Below are 12,834 nucleotides of genomic sequence, written 5' to 3'. Positions count from 1 at the left end.
GAAATTTCTTGAAAAAAGAAACAATTGGTAATACTAAAATTTTCATCGCAGGTCGGTAGTTCCACCTCTAGCACTATATAATTTTTTATAATTTGAAAAGTATCATAGTATATCATAAGAGTGCAAAATTGCTTTTTCGTACAATTTATTTTACCTGAACCTCGTATATCGTGTACGTTAAACGAAAATTTAGAAAATATAAGGCAGTGCATAACTAATGGGCTGGTTCCTGTGACTTCAATCCACCTTATCTACTTCCTTGGATAAAGTAAACATACATACTTTCAATGACTCAAAAATGATATTGTTTGCTTGTATATACATCTTATTTGATTCATTGTAATATTATTCAACAATAATTAATGAAACTGTATCTCGTGAATGGCATGTAGGATCAAAAAATGGCAAAGGTTCTTTTTGAGTTGAAATTGGGTTTATAATCGCTGGTGCTCTCTGTCTGTAGATACTTGGTATCCTACATACTTTAAGTTGAAAAATTTGTCACAAAAAATGATAGTCCTTTAAGTATCCTTTTCATCTCATTTGATGTCCTTGACCATCACTTTGACATTAATTTAAGAAAGGAGTGTTATAAGTTTAAAGTGTTTTTCTGCTTTGTGTGCTCTTCTCAGTGGCATTATTCTCAGTGGCATCGTAGCCCCTAAACGGTCGAATCGACTTGATTAAGACCATTTAATAGCTAAGTTTCCAAAAATCGGTTTACAAGGAATAAATCGCATTTGTCGGGAGTTTTTTAAATTTTGTAAACTTGTTTTAAAAAATTTTTTTAAACTATAATTTCCTTTTTTTTACCGTAATTTTAAAACTTAAATTTTAAGTAAAACAAAACGCTTTTTGTGATTCATCTGCATCGTTTTTATCGTTAAAATCTTTTTAATATAGGTACTTTTCAACTTTTTATTGTAAAATTCAACATTCTAAATATTTTATACGAATACTATTATTAGTTTTCTACTATATTGATTTTTTTCTATTGTCCATTGAAAAGTAGTTCAATTCTAAATGCATCGGCTACCATATATAAAGTGTTTAATAGTGGTTACATGCATCTATCACCTTTTTATTTATGATCACTTTTTCTATAGTGTCAGAAACAAATCAAATGAGATTTGTCTTACTTGTGTCCTAACATATTTCTCAAATGATTTCAGGCAACACTTTAAATGTCTTTGTAACATCTGTCTATAAATAGATTTATAGATATAATATGTCGATAGCATAAAGGAAACGATTTTTCATTCTACGTCATTCAAGATTTTCTTTTATTAGATGACATCTTTTTGTATTGTAAATTCTATCAGACATATGTACGTAGCTTCACAAGTTGAAAACGAAAATCATTGTGAATTGTTTTTCATTTTTATACCATGTATACAATAGTATATCAAGTTTAGTCCCAAGTTTGTAACGCTTAAAAATATTGATGCTACGAAAAAAAATTTTGGTATTGATGTTCATAGAATCATCTAATTAGTCCATTTTCGATTGTCCGTCCGTCTGTGAACACGAAAACTCAAAAACAAAAAAGATATCAAGCTGAAATTTTTACAACGCACTCAAGCCGTTAAAAGTGAGTTCGAGTTTGTAAATGAGCAACATAGGTCAACTGAGTTTTGGATCCGTAGGATCTATCTTGTAAACCGTTAGAGATAGAACAAAAATTTAAATGTAAAAAATGTTCCTTATAAATAATTAAACAACTTTTGTTTGCAACATTTTTTTGTAAACATCACTGTTTACTCACGAGGGCACACATTAGATGCAAATTTTATAGTATGTATTAAGTAATTTGGGATTATCAGTTATGTATGTGTGACATGTATAGGTATATGTGTATTGTGATAGAGTAATCAACCCTGTCTTTACATGGTATTTCAAAAATTAACTCAGCCAATTGTTTGTTTTCACTTGTTTAGTCAAAATTTTAATTTTGTTCAGTGGTTAAAAATGAAAGCCACTTATAACTGAAAAATTGTTTTGGATACAAATTTTATAATATACACAATTTTTTGTCAGTTGATACATTTCAGTGAAATTATTTCCTAAAACTTTGCCTAATGTAGGTACTGACTACCTACTAACGAAATTATCGTTACCTTGGAAGTTGGAAAATACAATTTTTATATGACTTTCTTATTGGCAGGGAGTATATAGTAGGTGGAGGGGGTAGCTAAATCCACCTAAGCGCTGTTTTCTTATAAAATTTGCAATAATTCATACATTTTATTTAAAGTATGACTAATTTTTTATTGTTCACATGTAAATAGAATAGTAAATGTCAAATTAAAATTATTGAAAAATGACAATTAATGAAACTTATTGCATTAGCAATTGTGAAAATAAGTGATGAAATTGCATACCTAAATAATATTACCGAATTTACGAAGGAAATGCAGCTATTGCTTTTGTACTGATGGTGGAATTTTGAACAAATTTCTTCATGTTCATCGATCATATCTAATAGATGTCAAAAATGACCCTCGTTAAAACTTATATATATATATATTATATATTTATGTATGTATGCTTATGTATCTATGTTTTTATGTGTCTGTATCGTCTCTCGTGGTCGTAATTTTGGTCTTTACATTCCTGCCGAAGTTAAGCAACATTGCGGATAGTCAGTACTGGGATGAGTGACTGCTTGGAAATTTGATACTTGATGTGCCAACTTGGGTGTTAACCCATTTGGCTTGTGAAAATTTCCCCTGTGAAGCCGGAGTTCGTTAGTTTATTATAAACAGTTGATATATTGATAATTAAAGTGGTTCGGCTGTTTAAGCAAGTGCGATGAATGTTCATTTTTTTTGCGGTAAATGATAATTGAAAGTTTTTTGATCTCAATAAAGACAGTTTTGGGACATCTTGCGGGACAAAATTTTGAATTATTTCATTTTAAAATTGTGATTTTTAGCATAGTACCTTATGAAAGAATTTCGTTATGAAAAAAATTTATCACAGATTCTGTTTATGCAAAAAAAAAAAAACAAAACATTACCTTATGGCGTTTTTCAAAAAGAAAATATAAAAAAATTTGGTTTTTGACACTTTTTCGATATTTTTAAAGCATTTTTTTACATTGATGTTATACAAGTTGCCTAGTTTACGATATTTTAGGAGCATTTTCTTACATTTACGTCATACAAATTGCCTAGTTGACTAGTTGATTAGCCACGTGACAGCCGAACCTCTTTAAGCATACGTATTTAAGCATACATACAGTTGATTCTGTTTTTGTTATTTTCACATACCTACCTATGAAATGTTTACTCAAAATGTTCTAATTTTCGATTGGAAAAAATTCACAATATAATGTAGTTTGTCGGATAAACCACAGCGTCGGTATAATAAATTATTTATAAGATAAAAAAATTTGACTACAGGGCTAGTATGAAGCGAATAATGCAAGTAGGAAATCTACATACATAATACAAAAAGCCCTTATATACAACCACAATGGTATACCGATGCAAATATATTTACATTTGTAGTGACACGTGACTGAATTAATTATGAATAAATACAAAACATAATTACTTACATTATCATTACTGTTATCTTTGTTGTTGGATATAATTGCTGTACCCGATAACCATTTTTTGGGCAATGATAAAATTGAATCGCGCCATCCTGTAAACAAAAGAATATATTAAAAACGTTTTACTGCGTAGACTTTTAAAGTTACAGAAAATAACAAATTATTGAGTCCATTTATATTTTCGGTATTAGTAACTAGATGTTGGCTTTAAGCAATCTAATCCTACAAAATTTACCTATAGTTGAATTGAGTTAGCATAACCAAACTGAAAATTGTAAATGCGGCTAAAACGGTTTATCGTTTTAAAAGAAAAACTACTTTCTGAAGATAAAAAGTAGTCTGATGTATAACATTGCGAATTAAAAATATACGTCAAATGAGGTTTTGTAAGCCCCGATGGGTTCAGTGGTTTTCATGCATTTTTTTTCGCGCGTTCTAATTAAAAATATGACCTCAAATTGGGTTAGAATATAGGTTTTATAGCCCGCAATTGACGTATCATTTCAAGGACATCAATTGTAATTTTTTTAGAAATGTTGAAAAATCAAAAGTTATTAACAAGCATTCACAAAACTGTATTATATGTTTTTTGTAATAAAACAGTATTTGTCATTCCTCATTTAATTATTCTTTTAAGCTTATAATTATTACTCTTACTATTATTATTAATAGTTGATTTTGATTATATAAATATTTTTTTCTGTACTTCTTCTGCACTCCCTGAAAAGAAACTCTATTAAGGTCCGCTAAAAATCCAATAAAGGTATACACATCAAATGCTCTTAAGTAAAAGTACTTGTTAGACACGTACTTAGGCATAAGTACAGATACATCAAACTGTACCAAGGTAAAAAAAAAATCTGCCACCCATCTTAATTTAATCATTGTTTTTGTATAGAATTTGCATATAATTTTTTTATAAAATTTTCATATGTCAGATAAAATACGAATTCTATACTTAAATGATGAGTGTTTCAAAATCGTTTGGCTTTATTTTAGGTATGTTAAGAGTTTCGTGATCTTTAGATTAAAATTAGGAAAAAAGTTCATACAAAATATGTACGAAAATAATTTATTACTGACATATTGGAACAAAAAGATATTTCACAATGTAAGTATTAAAAGTAGCCGCCTTTTGTTGTATAAATCATTCAGCATGACGAAATTATGGTTCTTTGACGATTTAGTAATGCATCAGGCAGGTTCTTAGTGGTTGCGACTTCTCGCACCATTTTTCGCCCCCATAGATTAGAAAACATGCCTACTTGTTCTGTAAAAATGAAAACAATTTTGGGATCTCCTATAAATATAAAATATTGACCACTCATAGTACACTTGGAGTACTAGTTAAACTGATAACTCACTCAAGAAGTGCTCATTATTAAATGATTTTTAATCATATACCAAACAAGTTACAATTTTCAGTTATTGTTTTAAAGCTTCTTACATCACGGCTTTCTGATATCGTATTTGAATAACATCTGTATCTCGGTAATAAATTATTTTTGGACAAATGTTTATATGAACATTTATGATTATTTTGAGCTACAGAACATGTATATAAAATAGTGACGTACAAATTTGAAACACCCTGTCTACATATTCTATATTTCTGTACATATAGATTTACATAATATAAAGTTGAGAGAAGAAGACGTTGAGTTCCATTGGGAATTACTAAAGAGCTTTATTTTGTTTATATACGTGAATATAATATCATATACAAATAGAATATTATTTTTTGTTTATGAATAATTTAACTTAAGTAAGTATTATTCGTATAAGTAGATAAAATTTTAATGGGTAACTAATGGATATATTTTCATGTTTATTTATAAACGTAATGGTTTGTTATATCGTGTTCTTACGAAAAGGATCCCGAATAAGTGTGTCTCAGTCTTATACAGCCACTATTACATAATTTTATTAAAGAATCTAATCATATTTATCAAAACATACATTAACATTTGAGATATTTTCTAGTTTTCTAAAATTTTTAATCGTAAAATACTCCAAATAAATTAAAAAAATATATATTATCCTTTTTTTCGAAAAAATCGTGCTCATAAAAATTTTCCCCATACTATTCTTAAAGAACAAGAATCTTCTTCCAAAAATATATAGTTATCATTTAAAAAATACTACCTCTATTTGACTCTGAAGACGTCTCGGTATAAAAAACTAAATACTGTATAATTGTGATAACTTTTTTACCTATCATTTACCTTAAAAAATGATCTCATAGATACATGTTTTCGCCTTTTATAATTTTCTAATCCGTTTAATTAAACGTGCCTAAGATACAAAAATAGAGGAAAATAGAATCAACACAGTTAAAGCTTTATCGATCGGTATAGTTTTATATTAATTATCAAATTTCATAAATAATACGATATTCATTAATTAGTTAAAATAATAGGTATATTGATTTAGTATCCGTATCGCTATCCCTTTATATTATAAATGTGAAAGTAAGGATGTTTGTTTGTTTGTTTGTTACGCTTTCACGCAAAAACTAATGAATAGATTTAAATGAAACTTAACCATAATATAGCTCACACATCAGAATAACACATGAGCTATAATTTATAAATATATAATTTATAAAAAAAAATTATATTTTTTTTGACATTTCATAAGACAGAGTAAAGGAAAACAATTTTAGGACATCTGTATTAAAAAGGGTATCAGACATATTTCTCACATTTAAAAAAAAATTATTTTAGACATATACTTTTATCTGTGTAAAACAATCGAAGAACTGTACGTTTGATTATTGAATATTCATTGAAAATAATTAATTTAAAAGGAATAATCATTTCTACATAATACAAAAAAAAAAAAACAAAAAATAATGTTGGTTTAACGGTTTTTTAATTATTTAATAAAATCATGGAACTATCGTCATCGGTGTTTGTAATTTAACTCTATTATAACATTAAATCTTACTGTTTAAATGTATTTATTCCCACCATTTTTATCTAGAATTGTGAACAGCTATGTGAATAGTATTGAGGTATTATTTATTAATATTCGGGTATTGTGAATAGGTGTTTATTAGAGATATATGCGAGTTCAGAGAGTTTCACTGTCGAAGGCTCCAGCCTGGCCTTCAGCCAAGGCCGAAGGAAACCAGGCCAAAGGCCGAAGGCAAGTTATTCCAAGATTTTCATTTTTCACTTTCTTTGACAGTCTCCATGACTGAAAAACTTTTTGTTGACGTTTCAAAGAGGGTGAAAGATACTATTTACGGCCTTTTCCATTTTATATGTCACTTTTAATCTTCATATTTTTGCACCGGATGGAAGAACATCGAATATAGTATACAGAAGCATCCAATAATATTATTCTCTTTTGGGCTATTCTAAAGAGAAATTGATTAAATAAACGTTATATTTATGTTAAGCAAGTAAAAAATGTTCGTATTATTTTATTTACTTTTTCATAATCTTTACCAGTTATTTATAAAGACAAAAACGCAAAGCGAAGCCGCGGGTAAAAGCTAGTAATCAATAAACTTTGTTTGATTTATTTATATTAACTATTAAATTAGAACTTAGGTAGTATAATATATCTAGTAATGCTGGATGTTAGATTCTGAATGGATGGAGGTGTAACAATTATTATGAAATATCAGATCAATTGTAGAGTATCGATTTCATAGTTAATGTTTATCTCTAGTAGATATGATGAAGAAACTTGGCCAATTAGTTACTTTATTTGCTATTAATATTATATATGCTGACAATTCGTTTCATTATTAATGATTTGAACATCTAATATTTATGAATGTATTTCGTTTCAAAACAAAACTAATACTTGATCAAAGATGATAATATTTCCAAACAAAAATACTTCTTGATGAAATAATTTCGATGTGAAATATTTAAAAATTTCACATCTCATTTAATTTTCTGGCATTAAGTAGAAAGTGCTACAAGTGGTCGCAAAACACTCAGCTATTACTTTTACTATTAAATATTATGCCGATGTTTGGTTACGAAACAAAGCCTTTCAACCGCCCTAATTGTGTTGGTTTTTAAAACCCATCTAATTTATTAAAAAAAATACAAGCACTGGCATTCAACACTTTATATATATACAGTATTTCAATAAGTAACTCAGTCAATTGTTTGTTTTCAATTGATTCTAATCATTTTGTAGGGGATTAAACGGTCAAAAAAGCAACCTAGCGAGTCGGGATAGAGAGTGTATGACCTCTATGTTATCAACGGTAACAACGTAGCAATTTGCTCGAAAAATTTTGAACTGAGTTAATCGATAAGATGTTACCATTTATATGATAGTACGTAACTTTTCGTATCTATCATATGCCCTCTACTAACTTTGGGAAAAAAGGAGGATGCAAATTATTCTTTCTAAGCGCATACTTTCATTCTCTTTGTCAAAATCAGTAAAATAGATATATTTGGTCTGTAACAATAGAAAGTTTCAAATTATATTTCATAAAATAAGTGGTAGTATCTTATGGAACAACCCTGTGTAAAAGTTATCCATAATAACATAAAACTATTTATGATAACATAACAGATAGATTAATTATGTCGAGGGAGTATATGTCTATATTGAAAACAGAACGAGCCATCAATTATTTTCAATACTAATAAAGCAAAAATATTAATTATTAAAAGGTTGTAGCATTAAACAACATTTGTATTGACTCACCTGAATGTCAAGTGATGTTATACAAATTAATTAACACAGTGAAGCATAAAAAGGAAGTGCTTTTTGATCAGGATGCTCTCGGAAATAACAAAAAGATGTGGCGGTATCTTAACTCAAAGAAAGTTATCCTCAAAGAGGTGTCAACATCTTGCGTTATTCGGTACGTCAGTGATTTCGGTATATTGTGAGTTGAATAGCAATCGCAATGAATAACAATCGAATGTACCCATACGCGACACTTTCTTTCTATTTACTTGGCGTTAGATGGGCATCGGGCGTCTACAGAGTCATTCGATTGATATTAAAATGAAATTTACGTCGTACCGAAGTTAATGACTCGAATATGCTTTATGTGTAAGATTTAAGACTCTCTTATAATTAAGTTTTTACAAAATGAAACAAAAAAAGGTCAAATTAAAAAGATTAAAAAAATTAACTGCTAACGACGTCTCTTAGTAAAGCATGCAACGTGTCTTAACTATAAAAATATTTTAAAACTTTAATAAAATATCAGTTTATTATTATTCATTGTAAATGTAAAAGCTATGATCTTAGAATATTAACTTTCAATTCAGGAAGAAAAAGAATAAGGTAAGGATTCATTTTAATGAATTTTAAGAAAATAGAAGAATATTTTAATCTAAGTTGTAGAAAAAACATCTTTAAGTAAGTAGTAATGTTATTAAATTGAAAATTATATTTAATATTATTGATTTTATTGAAGAAAATGTAGGGATAATTTTTATGGATTTAATCCAATTTTTTTGCAGTATCTAATATGTGATTGAAGTGATTTTGTTAAGGTTTCATATCATATTGGATTTTTTGAATAAAATGAATTGAATAGACCTAAAGAAAAATCAACTATTTACAAGGAAAAATCTACCTTTCACGAAGAATATCTAGTTGTACTTTTCATGTGCATTCCTATAATGATTTTACTGTAGAATATATTGAACATAATATGTTTAACCTCTTCAACTAAAGAGACGTGTTATGTGTTTGCTCGTGTATTTGCTTTTGTATCTGTCTTTGGCAACGCAGCTCTCAAACGGATGAACGGATTTTGATTTATTGTTTGTTTATTTTAAGAGGATTAAGAATGTTCTTAGCTATGACTCAAGAATGTTAGATGTTAGGTTTCGATAGATTCTCAGGTGGGAAAAAACGTATTTTTTCAACGTTTTAAAAGGTTTCCTGATCTACCGCTCCTTCAAATTGAAATTTGGAGCGTTGGATAATATTGACAAATATCTTGTCGAGTAATCTTAATTAAAGAGAATTGAAAAAAAATACACTCGAACAAGGATTCGAACCCGGCCTTCTTGGATTCATGTCAAGCGCCCTACCAATTAGGCTATTCGAGTTCTAGACACGAATGCAATTTTTTGAATAATTTAATGTAAGACACTATTTTGTACAACTAAAGTCAAAAATCGTTAGTGTTTCGTTGTAAAATACGAATGTCAAAAAATGGATACCTTTAAGGATATTAGGGTAATGCAACTAGTTCAGGGTGTTTTGTTTTTTCCACGTTTACTCATAATGGAATAAATTTTTAGTATAAATATAATTTTCATTTCTTTTATTACTGCCCATATAAATGAACTAGACTTCGTGTTCAATTTACATTGATCGATAGATAAGACTTAAACATTGCATAAGAATCTCCCGTTGTACGTTAATATGTTTTTCAATACTTAATATGTGATGTATCTTGGTCGATCTTAAATAATCACAAAGTTATGGATTTGTATTATATTCAATGTTATACCAAGGGTATATTAAGTTTTTTAAGGGCTCTTTAATAAATACTTGTAGCTGCAATTCTTCTACGTCCGGATGCTATTCATTGAATCATCCTTGAATGAACAATTTTTTTTTCTTATTCTCGTACAAATGGATCGTTCGAGTGATATTTCCTTTCAATAAAAGTTTAAATTATTTTTCGTACATTATTGTAAAAAAAAAACTAGAAGACGGTAGATAGGTAGACGAACAACTTACCTAGTAAAATGAAATAATAAATATTAGTTTTATACACCCCTCATGATTTAATCTAATACTCGCTGAAACTTAGAAATTATGTAATATTTATAGTTTTGTTAGCAATATTAAAATAAATTTTAGTCCTAATCGAATAAAAGTCATATTAGGATTGATGTTTCCAAAAAAAAAGATACAAAGGATTTTTTCATTTAGGGATGCTTGACAGCAGAAACGAATACGTTAAGCTTTCTAATTTTTGAAATTATGAAGTTCGTTGAATTTTGATCATTAATATACCGAGGTTGGCAAGTATTGTGTCGCATGGGACTTCAGTTATTAGGCACACCAAATTAAAATTTTTTTTTTCCAATGAATGCAATGAGTTTTCGCACTATAATATTATTTTTTATTAAATTTTATTGAGTCAATGTTTTTTTCTCTATTGCAAAAGAAAAATCACCATTCACATTTACTGCCAGTTGAGCCATTAATTTCTGGATTACCTCCCCCGTTACTTAACTTTGTACTATATTATTGAGCAGGAGCAGGTAAAGTCATGTTTGTTGTTTCAATTTAATCTTCACATTCAACGTCTTCTTCTTCTACTACTGCTGGGATCGGTATGTTTGAATAATTTTCTTGTCAATTAATGAAAGCTACTGAAGCTTTACATCCTTGACCCTGATATTCCATAATAACCTGTCCTACAAACTGAAATAGGTAACACCGGAGTGCACGAAATGTATTTTTCATTTATTTCAAGTTTGAGAAAAGAAAAGATTAGGTTAGTTTTTGGGTTTTTTTTTTCTATAAACTGAACAAAAATTGTGCAGACCTAGTTTTAAGTTCATCTGGTCAACATATTCTCACATGCAATGAAATCAAAATTGCATGCGGTCGACATATTTAAATGCATTTCATTTACAAGCAGTTGATATCCGTTGGTATTTAGTCGAGGGTCAAGTGCATTGAATACAGTGCAGTTAATCATATGTATACAAAACAGTTCAATATATGTATATAACTGTGTAAGTATATGCAGTTTATTCAAGAAGAAAACTGTTATATTTTCGTTTTTTTGCTTCTATTAATGAAACGCTAGCGAAAATTTATTTTAATTATAGCAGGTATATATGAAATATATCTTAGTATATTAAGTTTAGTCCCAAGTTTGTGACGCTTAAAAATATTGATGCTATGAACAAAATTTTGGTATGGGTGTTCATAAAATTACCTAATTAGTCCATTTCCGGTTGTCTGTCCGCCTGTGAACATGATAACTCAAAAAGGAAAAACCTGAAATCAAGCTGAAATTTTTATAGCGTGTTCAGGACATATTGAATTTGTTAATGAGCAACATAGGTCAATTGGGTCTTGGATCCGTAGGACCCATCTAGGAAACCGTTAGAGAGAGAACAAAAGTTTTGGTATAAAAATTTTCCTTATTAAACAATAAACAAACTTTTGTTTTAAACATTTTTTTTGTAAATAAACTTTTGTTTTAAACATTTTTTTGTAAACCTCAATGTTTACCCACGAAGGCGCAAATTAGGTGAAAATTTTATGATATATATTATATGGGAATATCTATGAATGTGTGGCTATCTAAGAGTGGATATCTTTCTTTACTTAAGTGACGTCCGAAAACAAAGGATTGCGTCATCAACACTGTCTTTACATGGTATATCAACAATTAACTCAGTAAATTGTTTGTTTTCACTTGTTATTAATTTAAAATTAGTTTAACTTTACTTCTAATTAATTATGAAATTAATGAAATTCGAATATCTTGTTAATTTGAATTCTACTCTACGTTTTCAATCAAAATGCTAATTGCTAAAATCCAATTTTTAATGTCTATTGGATTTTTAGTTTTATAATAAATCTAACATAGGTAGAATTACGCCAAGAACATAAATAAAATCCAATCGTTTTATGTATATATAACAGCAGTAACCAATATTAAAGAAAAGGAAATATCTTTTTTATATTTGTGTGGGATATCTATCGTGTTGAGTATCGTGTTTGGATATTAAACATTTTGAAAGAAACCAATTTCTAGAAATTAGCACCAGAATATATATCTACCTCTATTAGGGTGAAAAATACTACTTACTCAACATTACTATATATACAGAATGGCTCATCGAAAAATGAATGGAAATGTTCTATGGCCTCATAAATTTTTCGAAAATTAAATTAACTTGTATTTGTCAAAGGTCTAATAAAACGAGATTAATTTGCATACACGGTTAACAACTTTTGTTTATCTTGACTACTATTAGGAAATTCGTTAAGGAAGGTTATTCCCTCATTATAAGGAAAAACATGATTAACAACTTTTGTTTATCTTGACTACTATTAGGAAATTCTTAGGTTATTCCCTCATTATAAGGAAAACAAAAAAAAGTTCAAATATGGTATTGATTTCTATATATAAAGTTAAAACAAGCACAATTTATTTAGTCTATAAACCTTGGAAAAAGCATATCGTTTGAGTTTGAGTTAACAAAAAAATTAAAAATTTTATAAAACTCTCCAGACATTGACTTTAGAATTTTTGTAATTCTAAATTTTGGATCATACATAACAGTTTTCTT

At 28.4% G+C, this 12,834-nt stretch overlaps 1 protein-coding gene across 1 annotated transcript in view; it reads right to left on the bottom strand.

Annotated features, from left to right (window-relative positions):
* LOC123305003 (choline O-acetyltransferase) overlaps positions 1–12,834 on the bottom strand; it is a 133,082-nt gene that overhangs the window by 33,486 nt on the left and 86,762 nt on the right. The window contains exon 2 of the mRNA XM_044886596.1: positions 3,563–3,651. The gene's annotated coding sequence lies outside the window, so the exon portion shown is untranslated. The remainder of the gene's footprint in view (positions 1–3,562; positions 3,652–12,834) is intronic.

This window comes from Chrysoperla carnea, chromosome 1 (assembly GCF_905475395.1).
Source record: "Chrysoperla carnea chromosome 1, inChrCarn1.1, whole genome shotgun sequence".
In the NCBI taxonomy this organism is placed as follows: domain Eukaryota; kingdom Metazoa; phylum Arthropoda; class Insecta; order Neuroptera; family Chrysopidae; genus Chrysoperla; species Chrysoperla carnea.
The sequence above is the reverse complement of the archived record's forward strand: the minus strand, read 5'-3'. Positions and strand labels throughout refer to the sequence as shown.